This window comes from Sciurus carolinensis, chromosome 4, assembly GCF_902686445.1.
Source record: "Sciurus carolinensis chromosome 4, mSciCar1.2, whole genome shotgun sequence".
NCBI classification, from domain to species: Eukaryota; Metazoa; Chordata; class Mammalia; order Rodentia; family Sciuridae; genus Sciurus; species Sciurus carolinensis.
This window is the reverse complement of record NC_062216.1, coordinates 128,430,214-128,457,946: the sequence shown is the minus strand read 5'-3', so window position 1 is coordinate 128,457,946 and position 27,733 is coordinate 128,430,214. Positions and strand designations below refer to the sequence as shown.

Below are 27,733 nucleotides of genomic sequence, written 5' to 3'. Positions count from 1 at the left end.
CCTTTACCCAGTACTATATTGAAACTTGGGAGGCTGAGGCAGGAGGATCACAAGTTTGAGGCCAGCCTCAGCAAATTAGGGAGGCCCTAAACAATTTCATGAGACCTGTCTCAAAACAAAGAAACAAAAAGGTTGGGGATGAAGCTCGGTGGTAAAGTGCCCCCAGGTTCAATCCCCAGTATTAAAAAAAAAGTAAGGAAAGAAAGAAGTTTGCCACACAAATCATCCTGCACACTACACTATTAGATCTTAGTCACTCCTCATTACCTTTCAAATGTCAAACTTCTAAATACAGCATTTAAACATGCTCAACGATTCAGCCCAATTTAAATTGCCAATCTTATCGCCAGTTCCCAAAAGTGAATGGTATATTCTAGGTAACCTAGTCAACTAACTGCTCTGAGTACACAATGAACTTTTCTACCTCCAACCATCTACTAATATCATTGTCTTGATTTGAATGGCCTTCATCCACCTAATCCTAAACGCTGAATCTTTGTTTTAGAAAAGTATTACCCTCTGTAACACCTAATTGTGGTACAAGTTCACTGGGAGATAACAGTTTAGTTGACACCAGAGAGATCTGAATGAATACTGGGGCCATTCCTTGCTAGCCACACAGCCTAGGCAAATTATCTAACATATTTGAGACTCAATGTCCCCCTTAAGAAAGATGCTTGTATGTTGTTGTGAAGCTTAGAAAATATACATAAAGCAGCTAGCATACTGCCTGGTACACAGTAAATGTTCAATAAATAACAGCACCAGAACTATCTTTGTAAGTATTACTGTATCTCCACTACTTTCCATGATTACTCAAGCCAAAAAATTAACACTTTCTCCTTTTAAACAACTCTAAATTTTAGGTCAATTCAGTCATGTGGTTTAATTTTCACATGTATTTCTTTATATATATATAAAGAATATATATATATATATATATTTTTTTTTTAGTTGTATAGACACAGTATCTTTATTTATTTATTTTTTTATGGGTGCTAATGATTGAACCCAGGGCCTCATGCTTGCAAGGCAAGCGCTCTACCACTGAGCCACAACCCCAGTCCTACATGTATTTCTTTATGCTATAAATTTTTGTGCAAGTATCTTACATCCCCCACTACATTCAAATTCCTAAAGGTCAAAGACAACTTCTATATCCCATAATGCCTAACACAGTGATTTCATGAAGCACTTAACACTAACCTACCTACAATGTTAAGTCCCGATTCAAAAAAAATTTTTAGTATGCCCAAATAATAAAATTCAATTCTTCATGACTTCAGACACACCTTAGAAAATTATCACCAAATGGGTTAGTGTGGCTTTATCTTTATTTGCTCCTACATCATTTCCTAACATGCTTGATCCATAGTAAATGTTCAATATCACTGAATTGGCTTGAATAATACAATCTACAGTGCCTGCAAGTATACAATTTCCCCCCATTTCCTTTTTCTGCTCTTACCATTCCTGTAGTAGTTTCCTTCAAAACACATTATCATATCTATAATACAAATCCATAACTAAATATAACTTGACTACTTTTCCAGATTCTCTCAATTCCAGTATTCCAAACTTAAACTCTAAACAAACACTTGGAATGTCTAAAAATTAGCTTCTACTTAAATCTAGAAGTTGTGCAACTAATCTTCCACCCACAATTTTTTCCAGGGACTTTAAAAATCATCCACCCTTTGCCCGTTCAAAATCAACAACCTTGAAATAAATGTTCCTTTGCATAGGAGAGCTCACTAAACTTGTTACTTCAGTCTATTTTCCCTAATTCATGATATTACCTCTCCTTCCAGTGGTGGGAGAGGAGAATGACACAGTACCTAAAAAACTAGAGTAATTCCTAATATAAGCATAAATTGAAAAGTGCAGATAATGTCGCTGGTTTCATGAAGATGATTTGTGTTACACTGCAAAAACAATAGTTATCTGTTAAGTAATAAAGTAAACGTATTCCGTTATGATCAAAAATTTTTAAAAATCACCACTCAATGTGAAAAAAAAAATCCCTATTTCCTACAAACCTTCATCAGTAGTTTATTACCTAAAAGCGGTAAAGCGGTTCACTAAAATAACTACATACATCACTTTCTCCTCCAGCAAATTATCAGTTTATCAGAAGTGAATACTTCATGATATAAGTTTAACCAAATAAAACACCTCTGTCCACCTGTGAGAACCTCTCTGCACTGCAGCGACAGCTCTAAGTATAATGAACCTCTCAAGAGAAACCGAGAACAATTTTTCTTTAAAGGTTAAGGAAACCGACAGTCCCAAATATGAAAGCAAACAAACTTTAGGAGAAAGGGGATATAGTAATCCTCCCACCCTCTGCAATCTATTCGTGCAATAATCTCTGACTGCACTCATCATACGACTGGGACTTGGGATAGCCACAGAAGTTAGAAGTGCAGATCAGAGAACAGCGATCAGAGAATAGCATCATTCTTTTACGTCAGCAAGAAAACAGAGGAATTCATGTGCACTGCCGATTTTCCACAAGCTTTTTTTTTTTTTTTTAACTCGACTTCAACAACAGCTTCAGCAAGCTTCCGAGTGAGTGAAGACCACCCGAGGCACGCCGATGCCTCAGTGACCTCCGTATCCAGACCCAGTTCCGAGCGCGTCCCAACCCATCCAAGGCTACCCTGAAGAGGGCCCGGAGGACAAGCCTCGCAAAAGATCCCCGGCATCTACACAGGCAGCGCCCCACCCTGGAGCTCAAGAGACGACACCCCTGGGACACGGGTTAATTACTGAGCCCTGGGGTGGGCAGACCCAGGGGAGGCGAAAGTCGGGCACTGGAGCCCAGATTCAGTCTGGAGTCCGGAGTCCTAGATCCAGGTCGACACAGAAAATCAAAGCGGGGAGGCGGCGAAAAGACTTGGGGGAGCAGAAACGAGGGGGGCGCGCGGACCGAGGCCCAGCCCGTACCCACCTCCGAGTCCCAATAGCAACAACAGCTCCGGGAACCCCCTCCCCAGCCCCGCCCCGCCCACCCCACAGCCCCGCAGCCCGTTTCTTCCCGCCCCGCCGGCAAGGCGAAGACCATGGAGGCCGACAACCCCCATCCCCAGACCCCGACAGCTGAGTCCGCTGCCCGCTGCCCGGAGCCCGGAGCGGACAGCCGGGGCCCGAGAGCGCCAGCCCCAAGCCAGGCCTGCAGCCGGCCCACTTCATTTCCCCGTCCACTCACCGTTGGCCCGGGCGCTGGGAGGACACAGGACGCGGGTGGGCGGCCGTGGACCTCCAAACTCTGACCCGGGCTGGAGCCCCTGCTCCGAGCCGACGGAGCCGACCGAGCCTCAGCGGCTGTACCTACCAGGCCTCTCTCCGGCCCGGACCCTAGAAAAGCACTTCCGGAGGAGCGGGGGAGGGAAGGGTTTTGGCACCGGAACTGCTCGCGGGCTGGAGCTGCCAGAGCCTCGAGGGCGGGGCCTCTCCCGCCCGACTCCCGCAAGTCCGCCCCCAGGCTCCTCGCTAACCCTTTCAGCCCCAGCAGCCGGTCGGTTTCCCAGGCTACAGCTTTGCACTCTTCAACTGCTGTTAGGGCAGTTCCCGCTCCAGCCACCTAGTTTTACAGACGAGGAAACCGGGGCTCGGAGAATTTAGTTGCAAGAGCCCAGCGCACTCATCCAGCTTCCCGACTGTCCAGCGTAATCTCTTTTCTAATCGTCTCCCTTAAAAATAATGATAGTTAACATTAACTGAACGCTTACTACGTGGTAGGCACTGTAATAAGCGCTTCGGGGTGCATGAACTCTTTTAATCACGTGCAAACCCCCTGAGATTGGTGCTAATTCTCTACATCTTGCAGCAGAGGAAACCCTTCAAAGATACCAAACTCAATACCACAAACGTTTGCTCTTGATTTTAGGTCCTTGACTTTACTTTAACCCATGCTGTGCGTATAATCTCATATTCACCGAACGAGATTTTTAAATTCTTTAAGGAGAGGAGCCAAATCATATTACTGTATTAGGTCATCACTTGCAACTTCAACAAAAGCGGCACAGGGCTGGAGTGTCTAGAATCTTATTGCCTGGATCCTATTATTTTACTTTTCATCTTGGTGGGTGAAACCCTCAGCCTCAGTTTTCTCATTTAGGATGTGTGAGTGAGATCGTCTCTGGATTGTTGTAAAAATTCAAAATGAATCTAGCTCCAAATAAAAGTCAACAATTCTTAGACCTCACCAGCAATAAGAAAGGCCTGTATTTGGATACTTGCCACGGTCTGAGCCAAAACAGTAGGACTCACAGTCAGATGTCAGGCAAGGGAAGGAGAGAGGAGAAAAATAAGAGCATTCCTCAGCCACAAAATCCAGAAGACACCAAATATCAGAGGCAGATGCTGTATCTGAGACCAGATCCAGGAGGAAGTTAATAAAAAACTTCTTCACATGCATATATCTCAAAATATACCGGGAGGAAGATTCTTAAAATTTCCAACAAAGAAAGGCAGGGGAAATAGAAATATCTGAGAACCCCTTATAAACATCAAAGGCCAGATCTGTGGCTCAGTGGTAGAGCACTTGTTTAGTATGTATTGAGGCCCTGGGTTCAATCCCCAGCACCACAAAAAAAGAAAAAAAGTTAAGATGCAAACAACATCACCACTACTGACTTTATTTAAAGTGCTGTCTTGTTATTTTGTGTTTGCAGAAGTGTTTTTAAATACTTCCATATTACCCAAATTTAAGCAGCCTTTCATGCCTCTGAGTATGAAGTGAAAAACAGCCTGCCCTTGGCAAGACTTATTAAGACCTTCTCTTTCTACCCAAGCCCTAAAGGACTAGGAAGAGAAATTCTGACATAGACTTGCTAGGCTCTGTGCAGGATGCAGAGGAGCTAGCCATTGGTCATTTAAACTGGTCATCTAATTGGTAAATCCTATAGCCAGGATTTGAAAGGGAGTCTGTTTTCTCAGAGTCTTTACACCACTATGCCAGCAATTCTTAAACTTGACAGTGATTCAAAATCACCCTGAGGGACTTAAACAAATTGCTGGACCCCATCCCCGGCATTTCACTGAAGCATCCTAGTGCTTCATGGGCCAGTCCCTGGGCCAGTAGCCTGGCATCACCTGGGAACTTGTTGCAGATGCAAATTACTGAGTCCCACCCCAGACCTTGTGAACCAGAAACTCTGGGGTAGAACCCAGCAATCTGTGTTTTAACAGGTCCCTCAGGGTTTGAGAACCACTGCCTTCAAATAGACTATCTTCCATGTATTCCTTTTTTTTTTCCCTCTACTTATCCACAACAGGAGTAACTCCACTGAAGCAAAAATCTTTCCCATTAATTAAATGACATACTGGAGCTTTTTGTTGTTGTTGTTTATTTTTCCCAATGCTTTGCTCTCTGGGGAAGATAAGGCTAGGGAAAAAAAAAAATCAGATTTAATGGAATATTCTTTTCAATTATTTTAAATTTGTATTGAAATTTAACCAGATAATACTGAGTTGGGAATGGAACAAATCTTGAAAACTGCTCTATGCCAAGGTTTTACATGCATTTGCTAAATTAATCTTCACTATACTGCTATGAGGGTTTATGGTCTTATTTTACAGATAAGAATAACCTAGACTTAGGTGAAGTAATCGACTTAAGAACACATTCTTGTTAAGGGGCAGAAACAGGATCATTCAAAGATCCCTCTAATTCCAAAACTCGTGCTCTTTCCACTTTGGCTGGAGCCTGGAGAACCAAATTCCAGTGTGGTCTCCACCACCCCAGCTATGCAACTTTGAGTAAGTGATTTAATCTCTATTTTCAATTTCTCCTTCCATAAATAATGTTATCATAAATCTGCCTCTCCCACACTGGAATGTCAGAACAAATGAGAAAATAAAATTGTAAGCTTTTTGAAGAAAAAAAAGCAAGTTATTGTGGTGTTGTATGATTAGGCAAGTGTTGCTGTACGAGCCTGGGCATAGAAGTCTTTGCTGGTACCTCCTGAATCATATAGAAGACTACCCCCCAAAATGTTAGATGACTTTTAACTGCCATTGTCTCCTGGAGGTCAAAGAAAACCAAACCAAAGATAACCAAAGATTTTACGCATCTCATTTTTCAATTACCAGGGTCTGGGGTATAGCTCAATGGTAGGAGGTGTGCTTAGCATGTGCAATGCGCTGGGTTCCATCCCCAACAACTAATAAATACATACCTAGATAAATAAATAAATAATGTTACCAGGAATTTCTCACAGACAATGAAAGGCTCATAGACTCCCAGTTGTTGTTAAATTTTTGGCCCATCCTGATCCTAAAGACACCTTTTCTCCAAACTCTTTTTTTCTCTCCGTTCCAGGACCCTCCACCCTCCTGCCTCCACCCTCTAGGGAAGACTTAAAATTCCTGTTATTTTATTATGTAGAAGGATTTAGCTCTCAATCTTCTTCTCCCGACAGACTCCAGGTCACCTTTATTGACACAATCGCCAGGTTGCACAATTCCAGGGGGTACTATTCATAGAGAATACAATATGAATGTTGCTCCAGGGGGTGCCAATTGCACAGACCGCATGCCTCCTGGCACCATGCAAGGCTGTGGCCCTGTCTATGCATAGCTCCTACTACCAAAATCCACTGAGGCATTTTGTTAAACAAAAGAGGCATCTGCTTGGGTGTCCACCCTTTCCCCAGCATTGAAATAATGGGACTCTTTGTTTATTTTTTGTTTGTTCTCACATAGACCTGATCTTTCACCACTGACTGACTCAAGTCTTAGTTTTCACACTTTATTATGGAATTTTTCACTCTCTTCTGTGACATTGTTGCATATTTCCCTAGACCTGACAGTTTCTTTAAGACTATCATATTTTGTCTTCTTTACCTTTTATTCCTTCTTTGACACAAGTGCTTGAAAAAAACATTTGCTTTGAATAACAGCACAGTGTACCAGAATATAATATGTTTTAATTTTAAGTATATATGGCAAAAATCTGAAAAATGACCCTCAAATAAATGTGTTGTTTAACTCAGAGTTTATATCAAAAAAATGAATTCAACTTTTTTGGGGGATGGTACTAGGGATTTAACCTGGGTGCTTTACCACTGAGCTACATCCCCAGTTATTTTTGTTTTGAGACAAGGGTCTCACTAACTTGTTTAGGGTCTAGCTAAATTGCTGAGACTGGCCTCAGACTTGTGATTTTCCTGTCTCAGGGTCACCAGTTGCTAGGAAAACAGATGTGTGCCACATCGCCCAGTCAGAAATCAGGATTTTCTTACATATGACATTTCTCAATTTAAAACTTCTGAGCCAGGCACTGTGGTACACACCTGTAATCCCAGCAACTCATGAGGCTGAGGCAAGAGGATCACAAGTTTGAGGTGAGCCTCAGCAACTTAGTGAGATCCTGTCTCAAAAAAATAAATAAATAGATAAAAAGGACTGGGAATTTAGCTGAATGGTAAAGCACCCCTGGGTTTAATCCCCAATACGTTAAAAAAAAATAAATTAAATATTTGACTCATAGATTTTACATGTGTTCACAACTATTTATTCCAGTGTATTTTGAGATAGTTTTAAACTGTTTTTCTTAGGTAGCAAAATGTGAAGTATGATGTGCCATTTCTAAACAGCAAGACAGGTACGGGCATCAAATCATAAGTGTCCTTACCACCAACAATTTTAATGGAGTTGAAGCTAATATTTTTCAACCACCTTAAAAATAGAATAGATAATAGTACATACTTGGATAAATTTTACAATAACCAGCCCTATGAAGTATGAGCCCCACCCCTTTTTTTTCCCCTTTGCTCTAGATGGAGATACATAAGCTTAGCTCGTTAAGGTAGCTAACAAGTGATGGAACCAGGATTAGAACCCAGACAATCTGTCTCCAGAGACACACTCTTAACCACTAAACTAATATTTATTGAGCCTTTCCCATGTGCCACAACCATGACTGCCTCCCACCTGAAAGACAATCAATTTATAGAAGAATGCAAACATCTTCTCCAGACCTTTATAGGGAGCTATAATAAACCCACACAGATCCTTCTCATCTCCCTGGAAGTGTACAAACTGTCATACGTCTAACACTCTGTCATTCCCGTATAATCTTTGCATGAAGTTTGAATTTGTTGAAAGTTATTGTGAAGGCTGGGTGCAGTGGTGCATGCCTGTAATCCCAGCTATTCCAGAGACTGAGGCAGAAGGATCACAAATTTGAGGCCAGCCTGAACAATTCAGCAAGATCCTGTCTCAAAATAAAAAAATAAATAAATAAAAAGGACTTGGTATGTAGATCAGTAGAGCATTCCTGTGTTCAATCCCCAGTAACACAAAAAAGAAAAAAAGTAATTATCATGAAGAGTCCTATGCATGCGGTGAACAGAGGCATGTTTCACAGACAATGAAAGCAAACTGAAGCAATATAATATTGAACCGGAAACCAAAATCTATGGTCAAATTGTGCTGGTGTGGAGAAACAGGAGATAGCAAGGTTGAATTTGAACAAGAATATCACATGGACACAAATGCAGTGAAAGCTCAAAAGTGGAGACCTAAAAGGGAACGGTCATCAATTTTTAGCATCTTTTACATTGAATTTGTGATTAAATATGAAGAAAAATTATTAAAACTGTCACTGTCCTTTAAAAGGCATAAACTAATTAAACTTGTGTTGTCTAGATTGAGCTATGTGGTGAGTGTCAGGAATTTAAGGGTTTGCATTCCACCTTCATTCTTTTTATGTATCAAAATGGCGGCCCATCTTACTGTGCCTCGGCGCTTCTCTTTCTGCAAAATGCGCATGACAAATGCATCTTTATACCATAGAGATGTTGTGAGACATAGCTAATAAATGATTATAAAACACAGTTCTTTGAAGTATAAAGCACTGCATAATTACTAAATACTATAATAATCATCCTTATAATAATAGTAATTTTCAACCAACACATCAACCAGACCCAGATGCGTTTAGTCACCTCCCAATTAGACAAAAGTGTATATGCCAACGATGAAATAGAGTAAAAATCCTAAACCACAGACAAGTTCCACTCCCTTCCTTATTCCTATGCAGAATCCGAAGTTAGATCGCCAGAGTTGTAGTTCAGCTCCACCACTCACTTAACTTGCTGACCTCTATTTCTCTAACTATGAAATGGTCAACCACTGCAGATGTAACCACTGTAAATGATTTGATATTCTGCTTGCCAGGCCTTTATCTGTGCATTTACATTCACATATACCAAACCTAATGTGTAGACTAGGTAAGCTTAAGGCACTGGCAAACCAGAACCATCCCCCACCCAATTTTTTTTCCCCCAGAATTTATGATTAAACTCAAGACCTCATATTCTAGGCAAGTGCTCTACCATAAAGCTACAAATCCAGGACCTTTTTTTTTTTTTTTTTTTTTTGACAGAACTGGGAATTGTGTCTTGGGCCCTGTATCACTGAGCTAAATCCCCAGCCCTTTATTTACTTGTTTATTTTATTTCCAGGCAGGTCTCACTAAGTTGCCCATTCTGACCTTGGCCTTGAACTTGCGATATTCCTGCTTTAATCTTCTAAATAGCTAGGATTACAGGCATGTGCCATGAAGCCTAGCTCCAAAAAAATTGTTTAAAGAATTAGATGTTTTTACAAATATATAGAAATAAAAAATCAGAGCTTATTAAGACTTTTTTATATTTAATTTTAATATGGCTTTATTATTAAGCAATTTGATATTATTTAATATTTAATAAACTCTTCAGTGCCTACAATTGTCCTTAAGATCCTAATTCAACTTTGGTTCATATGTACTGACCATGTACATCCATATTTTTTTTTAAATTTTTTTTAATTGTAAATGGCCACAATACTTTCATTTTATTTTTATGTGGTGCCAGGATAGAACCCAGTGCTTCACACATGCTAGGCAAGCACGCTACCACTGAGCCATCTCCCCAGCCCCTTACGTCCATATTTTTAAAAACATAATCATATTGTTTTACAAATCCCATTAAGTGTTTTTTTTTTCAAATCTTTTTTAAGTTTTAAATTAACATCATGTATATCATTGCAGGATACAGTGTGACATTTCAATACATGTATACAATGTATCATGATTGGATTAATGTCATTGGTATATCCATTACCTCAAACATTTATCACTTTTTTGTGTTGAGAACATTAAAAATCCTCTCTACTAGCTATTCTGAAATATAAAATTAACTGTTGGACCAGTATGTAACTCTGTAGTAGAGTCCCTTGCCTAGCATGAGATCCTGAGTTTAATACCCAGCACCAAAAGTTTGTCGTCAAAACATAGTTACCTTACTGTGCTATAGAACATTAGAAGTTATTCCTCTGACCCAACTGCATCCCCATACCATTTAATGTGAGTGGTTTTAAACACTGTGATATTTACTTAGTGGCAATCTAAATAAGGAACTGACACCATATCTGACATTTTTCTTCACTAGAAACTACTACTGTAGAAGGGTCCTAGTAGAATAATTTGAATTTCAAAAGCTTCCTTTCTTGGTAAACCAAATTTCATTTTCCATCACATTTTTAAGCCCAGTGTAATACAATCCTTTTCTAATCTCTACAGAATATATGATGGAGAGAAATTCTGCAGACCGGGAGCTTTCTAAATGGTGACTATGGAGAGATGCCAAGAAAATAAAACGGTGCCAAGTGCAGAATCCTCAAGTTGCTCCCTAAACCAACAGAAATACACTTGGAAAATGAATTTCACGGAAGCAGGAGGTATTTCACCTACAAAGATAGAGCACATGTGGAGATCCTATTTGGAACCAGGGAATTAAAAAAGAAAAGTAAAGCTGCATTGTGCTTCAGGAGACAATAAGAACATTCCCTAAAGAAAATATCAATGACCTTTGGTGGAGTAAGAAAGAATGCTTAAGCAATAGTTGGTAATTACAAATATTTAAAATGTTTCCTTTACAGTAAATTAATTGCTGAATTTTTATTATTCCTACAACAAACTCAGTGCACTCGAAAGGTACAAACGTATGTAAAGATCCAGAGTTATTTCATGATTTTAAAACTCATGTTTATTTGAAATATTCTTGGATCTAAACCACTGCAAGTGTTTATTGCATGCTTATTGTGAACAAGGAACAGGACGTCATGGGGAATACCAAGAACTCAAAGTCCCAGAACAGATCCTTTGAGAATAAAAATGCCAGTTGGGAAGATAAGTTATGGGTTCACAGAAAAAAAGAACCATAATAATGCAAAGTATCCTGTGCTAAACGCTGAATGAATAACAGAATCGTTCGTTTTTGGAGACCTCTTCCATCATTCATGTTCTTAACGATCAATATCAGATGGAACTTAATGTTTGTACAAATCATAGAAAAAGTGGGGACAAAAAAATGATCCCAGCATTCAAAAAAGTCTAGATGTACAGAGTACATTTAGGAGGCTTGAGCAGATCAGATCCATTTAACTGAAACAAAGAGTTTGTGTCAAGTAGGAAAAAACTTTAAGTAGGTTGATTCTCTAGTTAGAAGGGTCTCGACACTAAATTAAGATATTCAGAATTATCCTTTTAAGCAATTTAAAAAAATCAGAGCTGTTTTCCTGATTGTAAAGCAACATAAAAAGAATGCTTTTTAAAGAATGGGGCCCTGGGTTTGATCCCCAGCACCACAAATAAAAAAATTAAGTATGCTTTTAAAAATGCCTTTTTTTTTTAGAAGGATATTTGCAAAACATAGATCAAAACAAACATAATAATTACTTGGAAATCCACATCCAGAAATATGTTAAACTGTTGATAGATAAACATATAGCAGGTTTTTTTTTTTCCAGTTTTGTATGTATGTGTATTCACTCAACATTATTCTTCTACTACATGACTTTTAATACTATATCGTATGTCATCACAGAAATGAAATATACTATACTTATTCAGTTTTATTCAATTTTCTGCTTTTCATCCAGGCATAAATGACTAAGATTAATCCCAGGTTAACCTTAACATTATATGGAATGAATTATGAATTGACATAGGATAAACTGAGAGAAGGAGCACCAATTAAGAAATTATTGGGCTGGGATTGTGACTGTGGTAGCATGCTCTCCTGGCATGCCTGAGACCCTGGGTTTGTTCCCCAGCACCACTCAAAAATAAAGGTATTGTGTTTACCTACGACTGAAAAAAAAAAAAGGAACCGATTAAAGCTGGGTAATCCTAGCAACTTGGGAGGCTGAGGCAGGAAGAATACAAGTTTGAGGTCAGCCTGAACAATTTAGCATCACTGAAGGATATGACTCAGTGATAGAGCACCTGCCTGCACATGTGAATGTGCCAGACCCTGAGTTCAATTCCCAGTACCACAAAGAAAAACAAAAAGAAAAAACTGAAGCTATTAGTAGAGGACTACTTAAATAAATTAGGGCATATTCACACATCAGAAAAGTTTATAAATATTATATTACAATATAATTATTTCAAAGAAAGATGCTGCTCCTTGTTTGCTATTATGAAGTGATTTCTAAGAAATGTTTTTCTGGTTTTCTCCTCTTTTCCTTAATCTTTTAAATTTGGAGTTCTCTAGAACTCTGTTCTTGTTCTTTTCCTCTGTCTACATTTCCTCCCTGGGGGATCTCATCCAGTCTGAACAATTTAAATACTGTCTTTACAGTAACCTGTGGTTACAGGTTTTCTGAAAAATAATTCAACATTTTAAGTTGAAAATGTCTGCTCTACTCCAATGCCGTTCGGCAGGATAAATCACAAACTCAGAATGCTGGGGCACTATCCTGGAACGGGTGCTTGCAAGTGAGGGACCTTAAAGTTGGGTGTGTGTACAGCTTAAGCAAAGACCTGGGAACAGAAGCAGAATGGTGTGATGCAGGAATCGACACCTTAACTACAAAGTGAGAAGATGGGGTGGGTGGACAAAAGCCACTTTGGGAAATTTGCTCTCTGACCTCTATTCTTGCCAATGTTTACAGAATAATAACCTGAAACCATCCTTTGATTTGGGTTTCTAATAAATGACACATAAGTCATTGTGACAGAAGAGAGAAGGAGAAAAAGCTCTAGAACAATGAACAAACTAATACTCCTGAGATAAAAAGCAAATGTACATGATTCTTCATTTCTGATATTTTCTCAGGGTTACAGTTTCTCTCAGTTGTTTTTCTTACAAACTCTGCTTTTCACCAAGTAACCCTTTCAGAAAAAAAAAAAAAAAAGATTGCAAAGAATTCTTTCTTTCCATATTGAAAAGACTTGGCTATTTTTGCATGATTGCAGTTTGCCCTCCATTCTGTGTGAGTGCAAACCCGTAAAAATATTTATACACCTCCACAATCTATAGAAAATCATTTTGGGGTCTTGAAAACAGACTCTTTACAGATGGAGAGAATGTGAGAGAAATGCCCTCAGTGTGCTGACTAAAAACTGCAATGTCTGCCCAGCACTGTACCTCCTCTCATAAGAGGGGATGCTCTGCTGAAAGAGCCCTTGTATGTCAAGATTCAAAAAGTTCTTGTTTGCTTCAGCTGAACAAAGCTCTCACAGACAGTGGGATCTGCAGGGTAGCCACCAAGTGTGTTAAACCAATGTTCCCTCCGCCACATTGCCCAATAGTTTATCGTAATGGCAGTTCTCACCTTCATGTATAGAGGCCGGTGTTCGCGTTGCTGTCCTGCACAGAGCTCCCTCTGACTTCAAAGGAAATGACATAGAACAGAACCCCATGGTGTAAGGAGAAACAAGCAGCATCTGATCAGCATTGGGTCATATTTTTTTTTTTCATTCTCTCTGTAGAAATGGCTAAATTTATATACCAAATATCTAAAGGCCACCTTTCACTTCAGCAGTTAATGAATTGTCAGATATTGGGAAGCTTGACACTGAACTGCTTTCTGTGCAGAAGGGAAAGGGAGGGGGTTGTGTTATATAGAAATCCACCCCCAACACACACACATTTTTCTTGGTCTGTAAGACCCCCCAAGAGGCCAAAGTGATTTGGGGCTGGCCTAGTGATTCTAGCAGTTCTGTGTTACTGAAGACTGGCCTGAGGCAAATCCTAAGGAAGAAGGAAAAGGAAAAAATAGAAGAGAGAGGGGTAGGGGAGGAGGAAGGAGAGGAAAATAAAAAAGAAAGTTTAAGTGTATGCTTATTAAATGTCTAGATAGAGGAGATTTTTTGGTGGGTTGTTTTTACAGTACTGGGGATTGAACCTAGAGGTGCTCTACCACCCCAGATTGTTTTAATTTCAAAACAGGGTCTCACTAAGTTACCCAACCTGATCTGGAACTTGTGATCCTCCTGCCTCAGCCTCCCTCTCAAATAGCTGGGATTACAGGCAAGCACCATCATGCCCAGCATAGGAGAGGTCTTTCTAAACTTAAAAAGCATGGGGAAGAGTCAGCAAAGATTAGTCTATTTAACTACAAACATTTTAACATTTCTACGTGTCAAAAATCAAAATAAGGTAGATTTTAAAAAAAAAAAAGCAGAAGAAATCAACAAATTTGACCATATTTTAAAAAAAAATTGGGGAGAGGTACCAGGGATTGATCTCAGGGTCACTCAACCACTGAGCCCCAATCCCAATCCTATTTTGTATTCTATTTAGAGAAAGGGTCTCACTGAGTTACTTAGCGCTTCACTTTTACTGAGGCTGGCTTTGAACTCTCAATCCTCCTATCTCAGCCTCCTGAGTCTCTGGAATTACAGGCATATGCCATGGCTCCTAGCTGGCCATATGAAAAATTTTAATTTCAAATTAAAAAGAAAAAGGGGTCTAGGGACATAGCTCAATGGTAGCACACATGAGGCCCTAGGTTCAACTCCTAGCACAGAAAGGAAAAAGAAAAATAAAAGGAATAAGAGAAATAAGGAAAGAAAATTTAAAACAAGATTTTATAAAGTACTCAAGAAAGTTGATATTTTTTGAAACAGCACTAAGATTCCCATAGGAAAACCTAACAAAGGATTCAGGCAATTCATAGAAACATAATTAAAATGGCAAATAAATACTTGGAAAATGTTCACTATTACTAATAACCAATAAGGGCAACAAAATAAAAGCTAAATTTCTCACTTCAAATTGGCAAATATGAAAATAATGAAACTATATATTGCAGCCTTTTTAAATATAAGCAATAGCTGGGTATGGTTATGCACCCTTGTAATCCCAGTGACGCAGGAGGCTAAGGCAGGAGGATCACAAATTTCAGGTCAGCCTCAGCAGTTTAGTGAATCCCTGAGCAATTCAGTGAGACTGTCTCAAAATAAAAAGTTAAAAGGAATTGGAGATTTATCTCAGTGGTAAAACACCCCTGGGTTCAATCCCTGGTATCAAGAAAAAAAACCAAATGCAAGCAATAAATAGAAAATATAATGAAAAAGAAATGCCTTTCAAAATAGCAACAAAATAGGATTGGAGGTGTAGCTCAGTGGTAGAGTATGTGCTTAGCATATGTGAGGACCTGGGTTCAGTCCCCAGCACAAAAAAACTGCAACAAAGTACCAAAGGACATACTTAATAAGACATGTGCAGACCCTAAATAAATAAAATGAGCTTTCCTTCCTTCCTGGATATAAGGTAGCCTCATAGGGTCCAGGGCCTACATAAGGAGGGTATTTTAGCAAAGTGACAGTTTAACAGGTGTAAGGAGATTAGCTAGACACAGATATTAAACAAAGTAGTAGAATTGAAGATATTGATATTGACAGTCAAATTTCTCACTGTCAGGGAAGAAAGGTATAAATATGGATAGGAAGAGCTAGAATTATCCCTGTGGTAATGGACTAGAATTGAACCTATCAGTGTGAATTTATGGTTTTCAATATACAAAGATAGGGGCTGAGGATGTAGCTCAGTGGTAGAGCACATGCTTAGCATGCTCTTAAACTCTGGGCTCCATCTCCAGTATCCCACCCCTTAAATATATATATATATATATATATATATATATATATATATATATGTGTGTGTGTGTGTGTGTGTGTGTGTGTGTGTGTGTGTGTATACATGTGTGTATACATTTATTTATAGAGTCAGAAAAATATAGAAGTAAATTCAAACATGTGTATGTGTATACATATACATGCACACACAAATGTGTGTGTGGAAATATATACACATGTACATAAATATGAATACCTATATATCCTAGTTAATGGGTCTGGGAGAAGCAACACCCCTATTAACAACAAGCACCTTTGTAGTTTAGATCTTGTTTCTAAATAACTACTCTCTGTCATAGAATAATGACACCTACATTTATATGTGAAAACTACACCTTTCATCTAAGACCCTGATTAATGTATACGAATTCTTATTCGACATCTCTACTTTGTTGTCTCACAGCGTCTCAAATTTAACTGAAATAGAATGTTTGTCCTCCCTGTACCTCCTCTAGCTATTCCTCTCCATCATCCCTCTCTCCATAAATGTTAACACTATTCACTAAGTTACTCAAACAAAAGCCTAGAAGTCTTCCTAGACCCCTCGGGTTCCCTTACCCTTCATAGCCAATTTATAAGTCAGTCCAAATTTTTCAAAATATAACTTGAATTCATTCACTTTTCTCCATCTTCACTTGGAACAATGCCATTTAAATCAGCATTCTTCCTTTTCTCAATTATTATAATAGCATTCTAGCTGGGCTCTTCATTTTTGTTGTAAGCTTACATTCTATCATCAACATAAGCAGAGTGACCTTTTTTTTTTCAGCACCCAGGATTGAACCCAGGGACACTATAACACTGAGCTACAGCCCCAGTCCTTTATATTTTGAGATGGGGTCTTGATAAATTCTTAGGACCTCACTAAGTTGCTAAGGCTGGTCTCAAACTTGAAATCCTCCTGGTTCATTCTCCCAAGTCACTGGAATTACAGGCGTGTGCCACTGTACCCGGCCAGGGTGAACTTGTAAAATGTAATTGGAGCATGCCATTCTTCTCCTTACAAGCCTTCTAGGATTTCCAGCTTGTTAGAATAAAACAAAGGCCTGGCTATGGTCAAAAAGACCCTGCATAGGCTGGGTTTGTAGTTCAGTGGTAGAACCTAGCATGTGTGACACCCTGGATTTGATTCTCAGCACCACATAATAAATAAAATAGAGGTATTGTGTCCACTTACAACATATATATATATAAATATATAAATATATATAAATAGATAAAACCCTGTATGATCTGGCCACCTGCCTAAGTTCTCCAACGTTATACCATGTACTTAGCCTATCAATTGCAACTCTGTCTGTATTCAAAGTGTTCTCTGTGCTCAGTGTTCTAAAACACGCCTAGCTCTTTCCTATTTCAGGATTTTTGTACTTTCTCGACTTTCTGCTTGGGATACTCTTCTTTTAGCTTTTTATATGATCGACTCCCTTTTATTCTTTAGTTCTTAGCTTTGTCTGTTTCTCAAAGGCAGAATTACTTGGCCATCCTATTAATCAGGACCCTCTATTATACCCTGTCAAAGGCAACTGTTTACGTTCTTCCTAACACAGCTGTAATTGTTTGATTAATTTGTTGGTTTTATTGTCTGTCTCTTTCACTAGAGTATAAGCTGTGTGACGGAAATGATATCTTTCTTCTGTACCCTACTGCCTAGCGCAGTGTCTGGCCTATGGCATGTGGTTAATATGTCTTGGTTGAATTAAAAAAATATTCCCACAATATGTATGACTATGTCAATTAAAAACAAACAAAAAAACATGGCCAAGCATGGTGGCGCATACCAGTAATCCCAATGACTTGGGAAACTGAGGCAGGAAGATCACAGGTTTGAAGTCAGTAGGGGTAACTTAGTGAGACCTTGTCTCAAAATAAAATATAAAGGGCTAGGGATGCAGCTCAGTGACAAAACACTTGCCTAGCATAGATGCAGCCCTGGTTTCGATCTTTAGTACTAAACACAAAAACAAACAAATAAATAAAAATATATGAAAAAATATTTACAGAAATTTACTATGTATTATGTGCTAGGGATTAAGAAGTAGAACATAAGTGGGCTGGGGATATAGCTCTCTCTTGCCTACCATGTGCAAGGCCCTGGATTCAATCCCCAGTACTAGGGAGAAAGGGGAGTGAAATGTAAAATTTTGTCTTAGATTGTTTCTGATCTAGAAGAGAAGGAAATAGGAAAATAGATAAGAAATTGCAACACTACATAACTAAGGCTGTGATGAGATGTGTGTAAGGCAGTATGATGTGACAGAGGCCCTATCCTGGGCTCAAAGAAGATCACAAAAGTTTTTTAGAGGATGTGATATCTTTGTGAAACCTGCAGGATGGATGAGTTAGTCATCCAAGATGTAGCAGGGTGGGGCAGAGGCAAAGAACAGCATGTGTCTGGAAATGAGGCATAGCAAGGCATGTTCGGCATGCTAAGAGAGAGCCTCAGGACAGGCTGGAGGCTGAGCCCAGCGGTGGAGCATGTGCTAAATGCTCAGTCCCCAGCATGAGAGGGAAAAAATGCTTACAGCTAGAAGAGCTGAGGGTGAGAGGGATGCATAGCAAGAGATGTAAGTCAGGTAAATAAGTTGATACAATGGGAAACCTCGTTAAACAACTCATGCTGAGGGACTGGTATGATAATTGAAGGTCGAAGCAAGGAGTAACAGATCAGTTTTGTGTTATATACAGGTCATTTTGTCTGCACTGTGTGTAAGGGAGTGAAGACCAAGAAAGAGTTAGGAGGTTATAGCAGCAACCTAGCTGTAAGTTGACAGTATGACATAATGTAAACTATAATAGTAAAAATGGGACTGTAAAGAATCAAATTTCAAGGCTACTTAAAAAGTGGCAGTGGCAAAAATTAGCAATTCAATAAACAGTTTCATGAATGATGTGAGAACAAGTGGTTAAATATTTGGAGGAAAAGAATTAGAACCTTATTTCAGTGTTACAGCAAAATTAACTCTAGGGCCAGGTGTGGTGGCACATGCCTGTAATTCCAGAGGCTCAGGAGGTTGAGGCTAGCCTCAACAATTTAGCAAGGCCCTAAGCAACTTAGCAAGACCCTGTTTCAAAAAAAAAAAGAGCTGGGGATGTGACTCAGTAGTAAAATGCTCATGGGTTTACTTCCCAGTACTTAAAAAAAAAAAAAAAAAAAAAAAGAAATTGAAATTATAAAACTATCAGATTAGATTTCTGGTTGACGTGACACTCTGAATATCTTTTCCAAATCCATTCATGATACAAAGCTTAAAAATAAAAAGGCTGATATCATTCCTCTTCCTGAGACCATGACATTATATGGAGCTGTGGACTTGAGAAAGTAGAAGGACAAAGACTAAGCCAATAATAACTGAGCAAGCTGACCACTGTCTCAGGGATTGGTTCTGAAACATCTCTGACATGATCCAAGAATAGGAATTTTGAAATGCCACTCTAAGACCTGGTTTTGAATTGAGGGACCAGAGTTGGGTGGAGGCAGCCATAAAACAACCAGATGAGGAAGGAAAGCCCAGGAAGAAGGGGAAGAAAGTAAGTCGAACCAAAACGTAACATGCATCTAAATAAAAGACTCACTTAAAATGAGTCAGAAAACCTGAATTCTAAAACATAATAATAAACTAAGGTTAAGAAAAAAAAAAAGCTTATAAAGTAAATAATTGGTTCATGAATTCACTCCAAATGAAATTAATTTTATAAAACAGTCTAACAATTCTTTTAAAATAGACATTTTTAGGATGTTCAAACATATAAAAAAAGGGAACAAATTCCATTAAAATGAAAAAGAATTGTGAAAAAAAACATAAATAAAATAAAAGCCATCTGGATATAAAAAGAATCTACTGGGGCCAAGTTTGTGACTCAGTGGTAGAGTGCTTGTCTAGCATGTGTGAGGTACTGGGTTCAACTCTCAGCACCACATATAAATAAATGAATAAAATAAAGTTCTATCAATATCTAAAAACTTTAAAAAAATAAAAAAAGAAGCAACTAAAATGGGCATGATGTGTGACCTGTTGTCCCAGCTACTCAGGAGGCTGAGGTGGGGAGGATCACTTGAGAACAAGAGTTTAAGACCAGCCTGGGCAACAGAGTGAGACCCCATTCCATACAGAACAAACAGAACAATCCCAAAATAACAAAAGAAACAAAAGAAGCGACTGGAAACAAATAGAACTAAAAAATTTATAAAACCATTAAAAACTTAATAGATTCCACAGGCATTGTGGTACAGGCCTGTAATTCTGGTGACTCCGGCGGCTAAGGCGGGAGGATCACAAATCAAAGCCAGTCTGGGCAACTTAGTGAGGACTTGTCTCAAAATAAAAAATTTAAAAGGGCTGGGGATGTGGCTCAGTGGTAGAATATGCCAGGAGTTCAATCCATAGTACCAATATAAACAAACAAAACCTCAATAGATGGGATAAGCTCTAGACTAGGTACAGTTGAGGAGTGACTTAATACATTGGGAGACCATACAGAAAGATTCATCATTATAGTACAATAAGCCAAAGAGATTATACATATCCATATATTGCTATCTATAGATATCTGATGTTAGTTGGGAATCATAAAAGATAAAGGAGAGGTTCCAACCTACATTCAAGTTTCAGAAGATAAGAATGGCAGGAATAGTGGAGAAAAAATATTGGCAGAAAAAAATAATCAAGTAATTGTCAAATTGAAACATGCACTGAGTATCAAGCAGAATAAATTAGAATAAATCAGTATAAATCCACAACTATGTATGTTAATAACAATGAAAAGTATCTGGGATAAGGAGATGATTTCAAAAGGTATCAGAGGCCAAATGATTACTTAAAAAATGTAATTTAGACTAACAGTTGACTTCTCATCAGAAGCAATAGGTGCCACAAGACAATGGAGTAATAATATCCTCAAGATACTGTAGTAATGGAACTTGGGATCCTCCTGTCTTGGTCTCCCAAATAGCTGAGATTACGAGTGTGCACCACCATGCCCTGCTGTACCTGGGGAAATTATTATGACAGTGATAACACTGGAAGAGATGGTAAACTTTAATAATGTATGTTAGGAAAATAGGTTACTTATGTAAAAAGATAAAATCTGTTTTCTATCTCATATCCATACATTAAGCTTAAGAAGAATAAAAACTTAAATGTGAAAACCAAACCTGTAACACTTTTAAAACATAAGAGAATATATTTATGAACTTGAAGTAGGGAAGAATTCCTTAAGAAAAAAAAAAATGAGAATCATGAAAAAATAGGTGAGCCATTGTAGAAGCATGCTAATAAGCCCAGAGACTTGGGAGGCAGAGGTAGGAGGAACGCAAGTTCAAGGCCAGTCTGGACAATTTCATGAGAGAGACCCTGTCTCAAAATAAAAATCAAAAGAGGGATAGGGATGTGGCTCAGGGGTAGAGCACCTCTGGGTTCAATCTCCAGTATTGCAAAAAATAAATAAATAAATAAATAGGAATACATTTTTCACATTTAAGCAATTAAAACTTTATGTGACAAATGACACTATAAATAAGTGATAACACAATCCATAGACTTGCTTTTGCAATGAAGAAGATATTTTCAAAACACAGTTCACAACTCTGGAGCTATCTTCCTTGTAATGGTTATTAGATATCTTTCTTCTTCTTTCTTTTCTAAAATCCTCTATTTTGATTAAAATGCCATCTGACTATATCACTTACTTCTGCTCCTTACTATACTCATCCTTTTATACTGAGATATTCATCTTTCCTTGAAAATTTATCTGGTGGTCATTATTATTCCAATATTCTTCTTATCATAATTTTTGGTAACTTCAATATTGACTTACTTATCCAGACCTTCCATTAACCTTGCTTGTAAGTTCTTTGGCCTCCTTTTCTCCATAATGTGGTCTTCCATTACAGCAACTCATTGACATGGTCATACATCTAGACCTGCACTATCCAATATGGTTGCCACCACCTTCATGTTTCTTTTTAATTTTAAATTTATTAAAATTTCATTTTTTTCCACTGCAGTGATCGGTAACCACTAGTGGCTGCCATATTAGACAGTCGATACAGAACATTTCCATCATCATGGAAAGTTCTATTGAAAAATACTGCTTGAGATCTTGTCACTGCCAATACCTGTAACTCTTCCATGATGTTAATATGAAGCATCACTTTCTGACCAGAACCTTCTACTTTTTGTTGTTGTTTTTGTTGGTACTGGGGACTGAACCCAGGGGCACTTAACCACTGAGGCACATCCCCAGTCCCTTTTCGTATTTTATTTAGGAGCAAGGTCTCACTGAGTTGCTTAGGGTCTCCCTGAGTTGCTGAGGCTGGCATTGAATTTGCAATTCTCCTGCCTCAGTCTCCTGAGTCACTGGGATTACAGACGTATGCCACTGTGCCTGGCCAGAACCTTCTATTTTTACAGCTTATCCTTGACTCCAACAATTTTATTCGGACCTATAATCTATGGATTCTTCAACCATTTTATTGCTCCTAATCTGTGTCACATCCCATAACTACTACTACGTCATCTTCTCCTTCTTCTCCTTCATTTATTTATTTTTTTCAGTGCCGGATATGGAATTCAGGGTCCTGTGTATGCCAGGCAAGCGCTTTACCATTGAGATACAACCCATTCCCTAACTTCCATTATTATCTCACCTAAATTCCATCACCAACCATTTTGGCCTTGCATGCATTCTAAACTCTCTTGTGTTGTCCCACCCACTTTTTGTAAATTTGGAAATTCTAGTTCAATCTAACGTTATCCCTGCTTGCTACTGCTATAAATCCAATTCTCTACTTAACTCTGCACCTGCACCTCTGCAACTTAATGTGATGTGAGGAAAAAGGCACACAAACATCACTAACCTCAAATGGGCTACCCACCAATCATGATGTTTCCCTAGTCTTTTCAAGCCTTCTTTTTTACAGACAACTCATACATTTTCCTAACTCTCAAGCCTCTGACACCTCCTCATTCTCACTTGCAACTGATGACTGGTATATTATTTCTTTTGAGTAACAGAAGCAATCAGAAAAGGATTCTCCCATGATCCCACTATCATCTCATTCATTTTCTCTGCCTTCTCACCTGTTAGTGTGAATTGACAGTCTACACTCTAAATAAAGAACAGTCCTCCACTATGTACTAGATTTTGTGACAATTTTAAGGACCTAACTATAACAATTCTTTCCTTGGGCTGGAGATACAGCTCAGGGGTACAGCACTTGACTAGTAGGTGCAAGGAGTTGGGTTCCATGCCCAGTATTACAAAAATAAAAAAATTCTTTCTACTTTTCCCCACTTTGCAGAATTTCTCCTATCAGTACACATGCATGGTTTTAGTTCCCTCATCCTAATAAAATTCCTACAGTTCACCTCACTTTTCCATATAGACACTCTGCTATTTCCTACCTTCTCCTTTTAGCAAAATTCCTTTAAAGAGTAGTCTGCCTATACAGTACACTATATCTTTTTTTTTTTTTTTTTCCTCTTTCTTTTGGTTCTGGATATTGAACCCAGGGGTGCTTAACCACTGAACCATATCTCCAGATCTTTTCATTTTTTATTTTGAGACAGGGTCTTGCTAAATTGCTGAGGCTAGCTTCACACTCGCAATCCTCCTGCCTCAGCCTCTCATATCACTGGGATTACAGGTGCATGTCATCACACCCGGCTGTTTCTAACTTCTCTCCTCCTACTCTATCTTCAATCCACACTGATCAGGTTTTCCCCTGTCTTAGTCCATTTTGAGATGTTGTAACAGAATCCTGTAGACCTTATTTATAATGAATAGAAATTTACTGACTCATAGTAATAGAGGCTGGGAAATCAAGATTGAGAGGCCAATATCTGCCAAGGACCTTCTAGTTGTGTCATCCCATGGCAAAAGAGCAAAGAGATCAAGAGAAAGACAAAGGAGGAACATACTTGTCCTTTTATAAGGAACTCATTTCTACAATAATAACGTTAATCCGTTCATGAGGGCTCTGGTCTAATCACCTCTTAAAGGTTCCACCTCTTTTTTTCTTTCCTTGGTTTTTGGGATTGAACCAGGGTTATTTTGAGTCAGGGTCTTACTAAGTTGCTCAGGGCCTTGCTGAGGCTGGCTTTAAACTTGCGATCCTGCTGCCTCAGCCTCCCAAGTTGCTGAGATTACACGTGAGCACCACCACACTCAGCCCCACCTCTTAATATTGTTAAAATGGCAATTACATTTAAATATGAGTTTGGGAAGGGACAAACACTCAAACCATAGCACCCCCCCACTATATCCTTGATTTTCTTGCCCAGATCATCAAAGATTTCCACATTGCTAAATCTAAAGGGCACTATCAGCCTCATCTTGCTTGACCTATTAGCATCATGTGACACAGTTGATCCTCTCTCCTTTTTTATTTTATTTATTTATTTTATGTAGTGCTGAGGATCAAACCCAGTGCCTTACCTGTGCTAGGCAAGCATTCTACCACTGAGCCACAACTCCAACCCTCTGTCTTTCTTGAGACACTTTGTTCTCTTGACTTCCAAAGATTTCTCCCTATCTTACTACCTATTCCTTCTCAATCTTCTTTGTTGATTTTTCCTTATCTCCATGACCTCTGAACATTGGAATATCTCAGTCTTTGGATTTCTTCTCTTTAGTGTTTATATTCACTGTGGTAGATTACATTATGATTTACAACTATTTGCTCACTCTCTTCTATGAAGATTGTACATCTACATTCTTTGGATTTGCTTAAAATCCCTCTTCTAAGCAGAATGTATGTCCTTAGTCCATTGCAAGACTGGGTTATGTGATTCGTTTTGGCTAATGGAAGAGATTGAAGTGGAAGTAAATGTTGTATGCAACATGCAAGCAGAAGATTTAAATTTAACTGCATTAACTTTGGCTTCTTTTGCTTCTGCTCTTTGCCATGAGCATAGCATGTACCATTCCGTGGTTTGTTACTTCAACCTAAGTCCAAAGTCAGGAGGCACTAGAATCAGCTTTGTAAATGGCTTGCAGCCAAGAGCAGAGCTGTAATACAACCGGTAGCCCATTTCTAATAGAAGCAAGACATGAATGTTTATTGGTGTAATCCACTGAAATTTTCAGGTTGTTTGTTGGTGGTGGTTTGTTGTTGTTGTTGTTTTATTTTGTATTGAGAATTGAACCCAGGAGTGCTTAACCACTGAGCTACAATTCTAGCCCTTCTTTTTTATTTTTTATTTCGAGACAGGGTCTCACTAAGTTGTTAACTAATTTACTGAGGCTGGCTTTGAATTTGCAGTCCTCCCTCCTCAGCATCATGAATTGCTGGGATTACAGGTGTGCACCACCATGCCCAGCTTTGGATTATTTGATGCCTCAACAATATTGACTAATAAAACTTCCTTTAAACTCTCATGAACTCATGTAACAATACAGTTGCCAACTTGGCATCTACTTGAATGTCTGAAGAGGTTTCTCAAACACAATCTGTCCAAATATTAACTCCTGATCTTTCCTATCAGGTGCGGTCTTTGAGTCTTTCCCTTATCATCTAGTGGAAAATTCCATGTTCTAAGACAAACAAAACCTAATCATCCAGATTTCTTACCTTTGCTTATATCCCATGCCAATTTAGCAATGACTTGCATTGGTTCTATTATGAAGATAAATCCAGATTCTGGAAATTTCTCATCCCCTTCATGGGTAACACCTTGGCCCAAGCCACTGTCATCTTTTCCTATTACGGACATACCATCCCCACCAATGGGGTGGCCAGCTTTGCTTTTTGCATCACATTCTCAGCTGCTAAGTGTTTTTGAGAAAGTTCCTTTAGAGTAGGAAACCAAAAGTTAATCAAAAGTACCCAATGAATGCAACCCAACCTCAGTTTGGATCATAGATACCGGATTATCTTTTAACTATCTCTAGTCACTTTTTATTACCTCCATCACTAACACCTTGGTCCAATCCACCATTATGTTCACCTGAGTTACTTTGAAAGGCTGAGCTTTGAAGACTGAGGAGTCCTGTTGGTCCCCCTCAGTGGGCTTTTTAAAACAGTAAGTCACATTGTGTCTCTTTTTTGCTCAAACTTCCCTTTCCTCAAATGGCTTCCCACCTCACCAAGAGAAAAAATCATCATTATAATGGTCAACAATTTTCTTTACATTTTGTGTGTGCGCGCGCGCGCACACACACACACACACACACACACACACACTTCCCACCTGACTTCTCAAATTTCATCTCTTATGACTCATTTTTTCCAATTTGACTTTGGCCGCAGTGGCATCCCTGCTATTTCTTAAACACAGCATTTATGCTACTACTTCAGCCTTTGCATTTGTTTTCTTCTAATTGTTATTTATTTTCCTGAACCAGAGGTACTTTACCACTGAGCTACAACTCCAGCCTTTCTTACTTTTTATTTCAAGACAGGGTCTCTCCAAGTTGTTGAGGCTGGCCCCAAATTTGCCATCATCCTGCCTCAACCTCCCAAATCACTGGGATTCCAAGCCTATGCCACCACAAGGTGACTTTTAATAAGTAAAATCCTGAAAGAATACTGATTTTACTTATTAAAATCCTGAGTAAAATGTCCAGGAAGGAGGACATTTAATCAGATATAGGGTGCATACCTATCATTCCGGCAACTCGGGAGACTGGGGCAGAAGAATGGCAAGTTCAAATCCAGCCTGAGCAACTCAGGGAGACCCTGTCTCAAAATAAAACATAAAAGAGCTAGGAAAGGCAGGCATGGTGGCGCATGCCTGTAATCCCAGTGACTCAGGTGACTGAAACAAGAGCATCACAAATTCGATCCCAGTCTCAGCAACTTATGGAGATCCTCTGCAACTTAGCAGGACCCTATCTCAAAATAAAAAATAAAGAGGGCTGGAGATTCTGCTCAGTGGTAAAGTACTCCTGGGTTCTATTCCCAGTGTCAAAAAATAAAAAGTTCCCCTTGTCAGTGGGTTTCCTTGACCACTGCATTTTAAATTACCTCAGAACTTCCTACACTTCTTATCTGCTTTATTTCTTTATTTCTCTGTAGTACTTACCACAGAGTATGTAAAATTTAACATATGATAAATTTCTATACTTATGTTGCTTATTGTTTCTCTTCCTATGCTAGAATGTATGCTCCATGAACTAAGAGTTTTTGTTGTGGGTCTGTTTTATTCATTGTTGTATCCTCTGCACATGGAAAGTGATCAAGAAATATTTGTTGAGCAAATCAATATAACTAACAAGGAATCATATCAAGAATATGTGAAGCTTTACTACATGTCAAGGAAATTTTAAAAATAGTTGAAATATTAGCTAAGAATATGAATTCACAGAAGAAATACATAAATCAATAATCCCAAGAAAAGGAATTCCATCTCCCAAGCAATGAACGAATTAAACAAAGTGAAATTTCTTTTCAGAATAACACGGTTGGTAAAAAGTTTTTAAATTTGAAGCACTGGCAAGGACATAGAAGAACAGTAACTCTCATACACTGCTGGTACAACTTTGGAGATTTGCATTATCTAGTAAAAACTGGAAATGTACATACCCTTCAACGCAGCAATTCCAGTTCCTTATGAGACAGTCAGAGCAGGAATAGGGTGCACGAGTCTTCTAAGGACAAACAGGGAAATAACAGGTACAGGTGAGAAATGGGGTTCAGGCATAGATCTTCTGGCAGGCATGGTAAAAGCAACCCTCGTCCATCTGGTTCATTTCCAGAAAATTCAAAATGAGCACCTTGAATCGTTTTGGGATTTTACTTTTTTTTTTTTTTTCCTTTGATTTTCTGGTACTGGAAGTCAAACCCAGGGGTACTCTACCACTGATCTA

The 27,733-nt window shown here is 38.7% G+C and overlaps 1 protein-coding gene across 1 annotated transcript in view; it reads right to left on the bottom strand.

Annotated features, from left to right (window-relative positions):
* Frs2 (fibroblast growth factor receptor substrate 2) overlaps positions 1-3,366 on the bottom strand; it is a 102,391-nt gene extending 99,025 nt beyond the window's left edge. The window contains 1 exon segment of the mRNA XM_047549594.1: positions 3,212-3,366. The gene's annotated coding sequence lies outside the window, so the exon portion shown is untranslated.
* Between the last annotated feature and the right edge of the window lie 24,367 nt (positions 3,367-27,733).